Raw genomic sequence first — 9,482 nt, forward strand, 5'->3', positions numbered from 1 at the left:
TTTTCAAAAAAGATACCCTCATTTTTCTTCTTTTCCTCTTTATAAAGCTTTTATAACTCTCTAAAACGAGTTACAGACAATTGAAGCACTAAAAGGGTCAGGCAAATCATCATGTACATGCCAAGTTATCCTAGAGGGGGATTTTTGGACCATAGGGGAGGTGATGGCTTCCTGGGTCCCCCTGGCTTCACCCTGATGCGGATCAATTATTATTGATAGATTCCCTAGGTTTCTCTTTTCTGTGTTTTTGCTCTTAATATCCCTCTTCTATATTAAAAAAGAAAAGAAAAGAAAAGAAAAACCCGAGAATGAAGACCAGACTTTGATACTGGTTGTTTGGGTTTTCATGGCGCTTTCACTACCTCATTTGGTAGAGTTTTGAAATGATAGTAGATTAGTAGTAGCATCAGCTTCTTATATTACCATCATGTACCATCTATCCTTGATGCCATTGGGATCTACTGCTAGCTTGGTTGTTTATCAATTCATACATAACCAATCAAGAGTGAACACATTGGTATTCCCTATCAATGGGGGCTCACATGTCAGCATACGGAAAACTTGTATGTTTACTTGTGGTTGCCTGGTTGGTTACATATTGGGTGATACACAACCAAGTGAGCCTCAGATTCGGGCTCCCTTGATTCATGATTCAAGTCCGGATCTCCTGCCCATGTTTATCGGAGCCACACATGGAGAACATCTCATCCTCTGCATAGTATTATGCAGGGGGAGATGTTCCCAATTCACGGAGGGTAGTGTATTGTGGGTAGGCGTGGGCAGAGTTCTCGTGGGTAGGTGATCCAGACTTGCATTTCTCAACTGTCCAGACCCATATTTACCAAAAAAAAAAGAAAAAACTGTCCTGACCCACATGATGAATAGTAGTGAATTCACGGGCCGGGCTTCGGACCCAACTTTACACTATCTCAAGTTTGGGCTTTAGGCCGAGCCCATTAGAATTTTGACAAAAGCCAAGCCCGAACCGACCCGTGAATAGGTTAGTAGTGCCGGGCTTCGGGTTAAGGTCTATGCCTGGGCCCAACCCAAAAAATCACTCAACCTTTGAGCCCGAGATTGAAAATTTAAGCCCAACCTATTTTAACATCCACAAATTGTTGATTTTTTTCCATAAAACTACAAATTGTAGATGATGAAACTATAAAATCACTAGCAAATTGTGTTTAATTAAAACAATTGTTTTAGCATAACCATTTTTGTTTATATTTATTGTATAGGACGCTCCATCCAGCACTGATATTAACTGTCCTGACCCATATTTAAAAAAAAAAAAAAAAGAAAAAACTGTCCTGACCCAAATGATAAATAGTAGTGAATTCACTGGCCAGGCTTCGGGCCCAATTTTACAGTCTCGAGTTTGGGCTTCGGACTGGGCCCATTAGAATTTTGACAAAAGCCAAGCCCGAGCCATCCCATGAACAAGTTAGTAGTGAAGATTTAAGCCCGAGCCGGGCTTCGGGCTAAGGTCTATGCGTGAGCCCAACCCAAAAAATCACTCAACTTTTGAGCCCGAGATTGAAAATTTAAGCCCAGCCTATTATAACATCCACAAATTGTTGAATTTTTTCCATAAAACTACAAATTGTAGATGATGAAACTATAAAATCACTAGCAAATTGTTTTTAATTAAAGCAATTGTTTTAGCATAATCATTTTTGTTTATATTTATTGAAGAGGACGCTCCGTCCAGCACTGTTATTAACTGTCCTGACCCATATTTACCAAAAGAAAAAACTGTCCTGACTCACATGATGAATAGTAGTGAATTCACTGGCCGGGCTTCGGTTCAAGCTCATTAAAATTTTGACAAAAGTTAAGCCCGAGTCGACTCATGAACAGGTTAATAGTGAAGATAAAAATATGCTTTCATTGAGATTTGAACTCAAGACCTCCCGCTTACTAAATGGGTGCTCTCACCAACTGAGCTATGAAAACTAACACTTAAAAGTTTTGAGCTGCACTTTGACAATTTCAAATAACTGTCACCCACCCACGCACCAGAACAGCCCAAAATTTTGCACAGACTGGATTTGCAGTTTTTGTCTTTGGGTTGGATTTGGGCTTTTTTACTTTTTGGGTTGGTCCGGACTTAGCCCTTAGGTAATCCGAGCAGAACCCAACTTGAATGCATCAAATTATAATGAAGGCTGGGCTCAAATTGTGAAAATCTGACTTGACTTCGGGCTCGGTTTGGACTAGACCTTAAATCCAAATTTTAAGGTTGGGGTTGAATTGACTATAAACCCGACTCAACCTACCCAACTTGCACCCATGGTATCAGTCAGCATCGGATTTAAAGATTATATATGCCCAGACTTTTGAATCGATCCCATTCAAATTTTAACAAAATCGCATGCCCAAATTGCACCCCTATACAACAAATGCTCTCTTTTTATACTATTTGGTAACTCTACAACGGATGATTCACTTTTAGGGGGGTGCAAAGTTGAGCGGTCAAAACTAGGGGTAAGGTCAACCGAGTCCCAATCATAATAATAATTGGGTGTAAGGCCAAAACCCGGACTGGACGTCAAGCCCAATTTGTCCAATGTAGGTTCAGGCTTGGCCCATCAAAAAATAAAAAACCTAAAGTCTTAGTACTAGGCCCAGCCCAATGACTATAAATTCAAGCCCAGCCCGTGTAAATCAGTAGGCTGAGTCAATCTAAGCTCAGACCACAAATCTGGCCTGCCGAAATTGCACCCCTATTCAATCAAAGCTCGAATTGGATTCAGGCTCGGGCAGAGCTTGGGTTGGTTATGCGCAAGTTTCAGCATAAAAAATGACAAAAATCTTTAAGCCCAAACCTAATTCATGGATCAAAGACTTAAACTCAGCCCTATCAAATCTAATTTAAGAATCATAAGTGCTTTCATTGAGATTTGAACTCAAGACCTCCCGCTTACTAAAAGGGTGCTCTAACCAACTGAGCTATGAAAGCTAACATTATGGATGTTTAAACAAGTTTTTAATGTTAAAAGAAATATCACCTACAACATCACCACCAAAGTGAAAGGTGAATGCTGATTGGGCCAAGACTTGTTAACGTAAGTGAACAATTGTAATTTGTGGGTAGCCAAACAAGTGGATGACAATCCAATTTTGATAATTAGCGCTTCAACGTGGTGCATTTAAGTCATGAAATCCGATTTAAAGATTTTACATTTCATTGGACCCGAACTTTTAAGTCAAATTCATTAAAATTTTAACAAAATCCCAACTTGAGTTTGCCCAAGTTGCACCCCTACCCAATAAATGGCCCATCCAAAAAATAAGAAACCTAAGGTTTTGGAACCAGGCCTAGCCCAAGGATGATAAATTTAAGTTCAGCCCATGTAAAATTGCAAAGAGTCAACCTAGGCTTAAATCGCAGATTGGACCCACCAAAATTGTACCCCTATTCACTTTAGGTGGTTGTTGATATAAATATCAGGACCAATCATGTGAGAAATTAAACAATCTGTATCATACATGTAGTGGCAATATTGTTTTCTTTTTTAGGGTCGAAATCAAAATCCTTCGAAATCAGAAGTGGAATGGTCTATTCCCATAGTCTGTTTGATTCAGACAGGAATGAAAATGAGAATTGGAATTAAAAAGAATGGGATTTCATTCCTAAGGGAGGGGTAGGAAATGGTCATTCCCTCAAATGGAGGAACACCATTCTAGCAGGAATGAAAATGGAATTCCAATTCCACCCAATCAAACAGTTAGAACCGAAAATAACCCATTACAATTCCGCTTCCAAACCCCTATTTCCACAAACCAAACGGGATCTTATTTCTTTTTCTTTTTTGTTAGATAGGCTTTTTAGTACACCAGAGAACATGCAAAATAACCTCTCATTCATCATTCAAAAGTAGATTAAAATCCTATTCTCAGTGTATGTTAGATAAATCCATCTGTTTACAAATATAAATAAGAAAAAGATGAAGGCTAATAAAAATACAATTGTCACATCATGCTCTGATGCTGAAAATTGAGGCCATTACAATTGGGCAGGACTTTCTGCATAAGGTATAGGGTCCATTTGGGAGGGTGTGAAGCCTGGTTGAGCTGCTTGAACCATTAAAACCAGTCTGATTGGCTTCAAAAAGTCCATTTGGAGATTCTGTTGAGGTTTACTTGATTAGTATAGATGTATTTTCCCTATATTTATATATGTTCTCTAGGTAATACAAAATGCCATGACTCATGAGGGCAAGAAGATACAAATCTATTGGGTGTTGGACGTATGGGGTTCATTTAGGGGTGGATTCAACCCGAGCCAAGTCAAATAGTACTAGGCTCGAGACCAGTTCGCCAAAATATTACAAGGTTCGAGTTCGGCTTGAGCTAGAACCTTGAGCTCAAGCTTGGCTCGAGTAAAAAATTCGTAAGCTCGAGGTCGGCTTAACTTGAACTTGATTTAAGAAAAAATGTTTTATAAAAATAAAAAATTATATATAAAAATATTTTTTATTTGATATTTAAAAAATTAAGAATTATAATATTTTTATTATATATATTACTCTATGTATGTGTGTATATATATATTCAAGCTCGGCTTGTTTATTAACCGAGCCCATAAATTGGAGTTCACGAGCCGAATTCGAATAGCTCATAAATAACTCAGCTTGTGGCCACCCCTAGGTTCATTGTAGTCTTACGGAGCTTTACTGCTTGCATCTTCACTGAAATACAATTAAGAACAAATTAAGAAAGTGAATGATAGTATGGTTCAGTTTGGAAGGAGTATAAATACAAATATGTAGAGTGCACTCTATATATAAATGCATACAAAATACAAGGTTTTACATTACATATTTGTATTTATACTCTATCAAAACTGAGCCTATGTGAAAATCATATGTTATGGGAATGAATTATGAGCAACAACGGTCAATGCATGCATGACACTTTATAACCCTGGGTTCTAATTTATGACATCAGCTAAGGATTTTCTATACCTTACGATTCTCGCGGGCTAGTATAAATGAAAACAGAAATCAATTTAACTTGGGACCCTTGGTGCAACTTGATCTTGATACACCCTAAGGCTCAGTTTGGAAAGAGTATAAGTACAAATATGTATGGTACAAATGCATATAAAATATAAGGTTTTGCACTCTACATATTTGTATTTGTAGTCCTTTCAAATTAAGCCTATATTTTTCATCGGTTGAGCCTAGATTTTTTATCTTTGGGCTGGGCACAAACCATTTCTTTTTCCATTTATTAGGTTGAGTTTGAGCCAAACCCTTGCGTTAGAGCCCTGGACTGACCCATCAATGCATTGCCTGATCTTTTGCATATACAATACTACAATAGGAATGTATTTTGTAGGTGTGCAACTTGGGTTGGTTTAAGTTAACAATTTACACTATCCCAGGCTCAAGCTTTGGGTTGGACCATTAAAATTTTGACAAAATCCCAATCCTAACCCTCTAAGCTTGCACTCCTATGTATTATATTTGAATGGTGATTTCCTCTGTTCCCTTACAGACGGATCTATGTTGAAGTCAATGTGGGCAATTCTCCCCACTGAGATTGGAAAATTTGAAAAAAAAAACATAATTATGAAACTTATGAATAAATTTAATTTTTCTTTTTATAATTGCCCCCACTCAAATAAAATAGGAGGGGTCAAGTAAAATTATCTTTTTTGAAATGAGGTCCTTTTTTTAGATATGAATAATTAAGAAATAACGAAAAAAAAATATACAAGAATGATACCCGTGTCCTTATCCCACGTGAACCAAATTATGAGGTTTGAGCTTAGGGTTTTAACTTTTATCTTTTTTTCTACTTTCCTTTTCTTTCTTTTGTATTTTTTCCTCATTTCATATCTTTCAACAACTCAATGCATGCATGGGATGCATGCATGGGGATTAAATTCTTGCTAGAGATAGAAGAACCGTCACTCATGCATAGGATGAACATGCGCTTGAGAGAGGCTGTTCATGACCTTGGGGTTTCACCAAACCAAGGCTCAATCATGATTTATTCAAATGATCCAAATTGATAGATTGCTGAATTCTAAGATTGAAATTTACTGCTTACCCTTTTAACTTGATTTGAAGGCAATTGGGCCAATATTTTAGATAGATTTTAGTTTATAATTTTTAGCTTTCATTAAAATTTTGATTAATTGATCAGATAAGAAGTGCCCAATTTAGTATTGGTAATTGTTTCTTAAATCCTCGTAGGAACGATACTTCACTCACTACTTTATTACTTGAACGGCTAGTGCACTTGCTAGTGTCACAATGAGCCACACATCAAGTTTTTGGCACCGTTGTCGGGGATTTAGAGAAACAATATTAGGAAACATTGAGCATTCTTAATCTGGTCTCATTCAGCATTGCATTCATAGTTGGTTTAATTTGCTTAATTTTTCATTTTTGCTTTGAATGCAACTGTTGTATTACTGTAGTTATGCTTCTTTTCTCTTTAGTAGATTACTTTATTTTCCTTGTTTCAGTTTAATTTTAATAAAAGGAGACCTGTTTTGCTTTCTATCTTGAAGTTATTACCCTCTAAAAGAAAAAAAATCACAAAATCATGAGTGTTGTAGATCTGAGTTGCATTCGGCACTCAAATCTGCTATAGCAGAACTGCATCACTCAACCGAAAAAAAAAAATCTACTTATGTTTCAGCCCTCTATTATTTTTTTTTCTTTCAATACAAAAAGAAAAAAAATTATAGAAAATGAAAAGAAGAAAAAAAAAGAACCATATAAACAAAAGAATGGAAAGTAAGGATTCAGATCATAACTCAGATATGAGTTCAGATCTGAGTTCTGCTGTAGCAGATCTGCAACAGTTCAGGAACTCAGACCTGAACTGATGTAAATTTAAAGGGTAACTGGGGGTTATCATCACCCCAATACACCCTAGAACAAATCTGCTATCTCCCCAAAACAATTGGAAAACATTGGGTAAAGAAATTCAGATCTGAAATCACCCAGATCTGAGTTGGGATTGTGAACAGAGCAGAATGCAGGGCAGACTTTGCAATATTAAATGACTTGTGCTCTGCTCTATCTGAGCTGATTTGGTTGAGGAAAAGTTTATTTATTTTGAGAATTTCTTTTGATGCCTCAATAGATTTAATGCAAAGCGGCACTTCCACTCAATTTTTCTATTTCAGTTATTACTTCTGCTATTGCAAATCTGCAACAGTTCAGATCTGAGTTCAGATGAACTCAGACCTGAACTGATGCAATTTTGAGGGGAATTGAGTATCATCACCACCCTAATTCACCCTAGGGGACTTATGGGGTTCCCCTAAAAGAACTTTTGGTAAGCAACATCTGAAGAAATTTAGATCTGAATTGATTCAAATCCGAATTGCAGTTGAGGACTGAACCAGAACTTTGAATTTTTTTTCTCTGCTCTATGCACTTATAACCAAGGTAATGTATCTGAGGAGATGTATGATTAAATGGTGATGTGCAATAGTTCCAATAAGTATATTCAATTCAGACTCCATTTATTATGGTTTGTTAATTGCAGATTTGAACTCAAATAAATTGTATCTGAATTCAGCTGCTACAATTAAGGGATGTAAATAAGATTGTTGGTTTGGATTCCCTTTTTAATAATCAAAATCATTTATGATCTAAAATCAGTGGTTATTTGAATGCTAATAACCATTAATTTCAGTATAAATGATTTCTGTAATTTCAGATCTGAACTCAGATCCAAAGGTGATTGTTCTTAGTAGGTAAGTTTGCAGATCTGATTTCAAGTCTCTGCAATTTATTGAGGCATACAAGACATATAAGTTGGGACTTGAAATAAGAAGTCTTAAACTCTTGAGTTCAGATCGAATTGCATCATAATTCAGACTTATTGATGTTAGGTTTTTTTGTAAGACTGTTATCAAAAGCTAAGACTTCAGGTCTGATTCTATTAAGAGCCTGAAGAGCAGCCTAAAGATACTAAATTCAGCAATTGATTTTAGATCTGATTACAGTAGATGTTAGATATGTTTACTTCTATTTAGTCTAGAATAGTGTGTAATAATATCCATTGCTAATTTATTTAGCTTTCCTTTTCATTAATGATCTACTTCACACTTGAATGCTGGTTTTTAGTGATGGAGCTCTATTTTTCTTGTTTATAAAAAAAAAGAGAGAGAGAGAGAGAAAGAGAGAAGCAAATGACTTTGGTTTGTCTTATTAATTACTTGGCTTTGTAAATTTTTCTTGTATAACTGGTAGATCAGGATTGCTTACATTCTTTTGAATTGTGAATAGCAGTCTTTTTATTATTTGGTTTAAATTATTTTTAGTTAGAACAAAGCTCCTGATCTCTCTTGCAAGTAAATTCTAGGAGAAGAGGCTCCTACCAAAAGAACTCTTGCATATCTGGAAATTAATCTTCAGGATGTCCTCTTTACCCTTCCCTTTACTTGGAATTTCTCTTGTTGGTTTTATTGTGATCCCCTAACACTAGGAACATTGAGGACAATGTTCATCTTAAGTGTGGGGGAGTGAGCCTGAGGCTAGGGTATGGGGGCTGAAATCATGCACCTCATTCACCCCAACACACATATGCAGGCAATGACATAACCAAAAAGACTGGAACCCCTCAAGTTCATTACTATTTATTTGATGGTTTTTAAGAAGGAATTCAATGAGTTGAGGGAGACTAATGTACTTGTTATGTTTTTATTCTTGTGAATGACCCAATTTGATATATGCATGAGAAAAGGGGAGCTGAATATGCTTTTCAGCATGACTAGCCCTAACTATCTTCATGTGTATGGAAGCCCTTGATTTCATGGTTAATGGTCAAGAGAGCTAGTGCACATCTGAAGTGCTGATTCTTGAGGTTCAATAATTGCAAAGAAGGACAAAAGCCCAAATTGACTCTGCTATTTTGAGCTGAATAGTAAAACTAGCAACTCAGAACATGAGTCCTATTTACCTACCTCAAGCAAGTGACCAGTGTGAGATGGAGCATAAGATGCACTCACACCAAAAAAAAAAAAAAAAAAAAAAGAGAAAGAAAAGTGTGTGAGATGGAGCATAAAATGCACTCACACCGAAAAAAAGAAGAAGAAAAGGGTGAGATGGAGCATAAGATGCACTCACCTTAGAAATAAGTAATTGTGGTGACAACTGAGGTTCAAAGGGGCACTCTAAAGTTGAACTCTCGTTAAGATTTAGTTACAGATGTGAAACTTAGTGAAATTTGATTATTAACCTTGACAATTAAGGAGTTGATTTATATATGAATTAGGAGTGAAGGCTAGACTATGATGAAATTCATATTCTCCTTTCCTTGGATCTTATACATATGTTAAATGGTAATTTACAAGAATAAGAGTTGAGCACTTACAAAAGTTCCCCGACTACTCAATGCATTTCTATCTTAAAAAGTTCACCAGGTAAATGGTGAGAACAGAAGGGGGGGAATGTTCAATTTATGGTTGATGTCTTTGCTTGAGGACAAGCAAAAGCTTAAGTGTG

The 9,482-nt window shown here is 36.4% G+C and overlaps 2 non-coding genes across 2 annotated transcripts; both read right to left on the bottom strand.

The window, feature by feature from the left end:
- Positions 1-1,882: 1,882 nt before the first annotated feature.
- On the bottom strand, positions 1,883-1,956 carry TRNAT-AGU (transfer RNA threonine (anticodon AGU)). The gene has a single exon. It is a non-coding gene; the product is annotated as a tRNA-Thr (tRNA).
- Positions 1,957-2,888: 932 nt separating this feature from the next.
- Positions 2,889-2,962, bottom strand: TRNAT-AGU (transfer RNA threonine (anticodon AGU)). Its single transcript has one exon. It is a non-coding gene; the product is annotated as a tRNA-Thr (tRNA).
- Positions 2,963-9,482: the final 6,520 nt, after the last annotated feature.

The sequence above is a fragment of the Nelumbo nucifera genome, chromosome 5 (assembly GCF_055504915.1).
Source record: "Nelumbo nucifera cultivar China Antique chromosome 5, China Antique-T2T, whole genome shotgun sequence".
In the NCBI taxonomy this organism is placed as follows: Eukaryota; Viridiplantae; Streptophyta; class Magnoliopsida; order Proteales; family Nelumbonaceae; genus Nelumbo; species Nelumbo nucifera.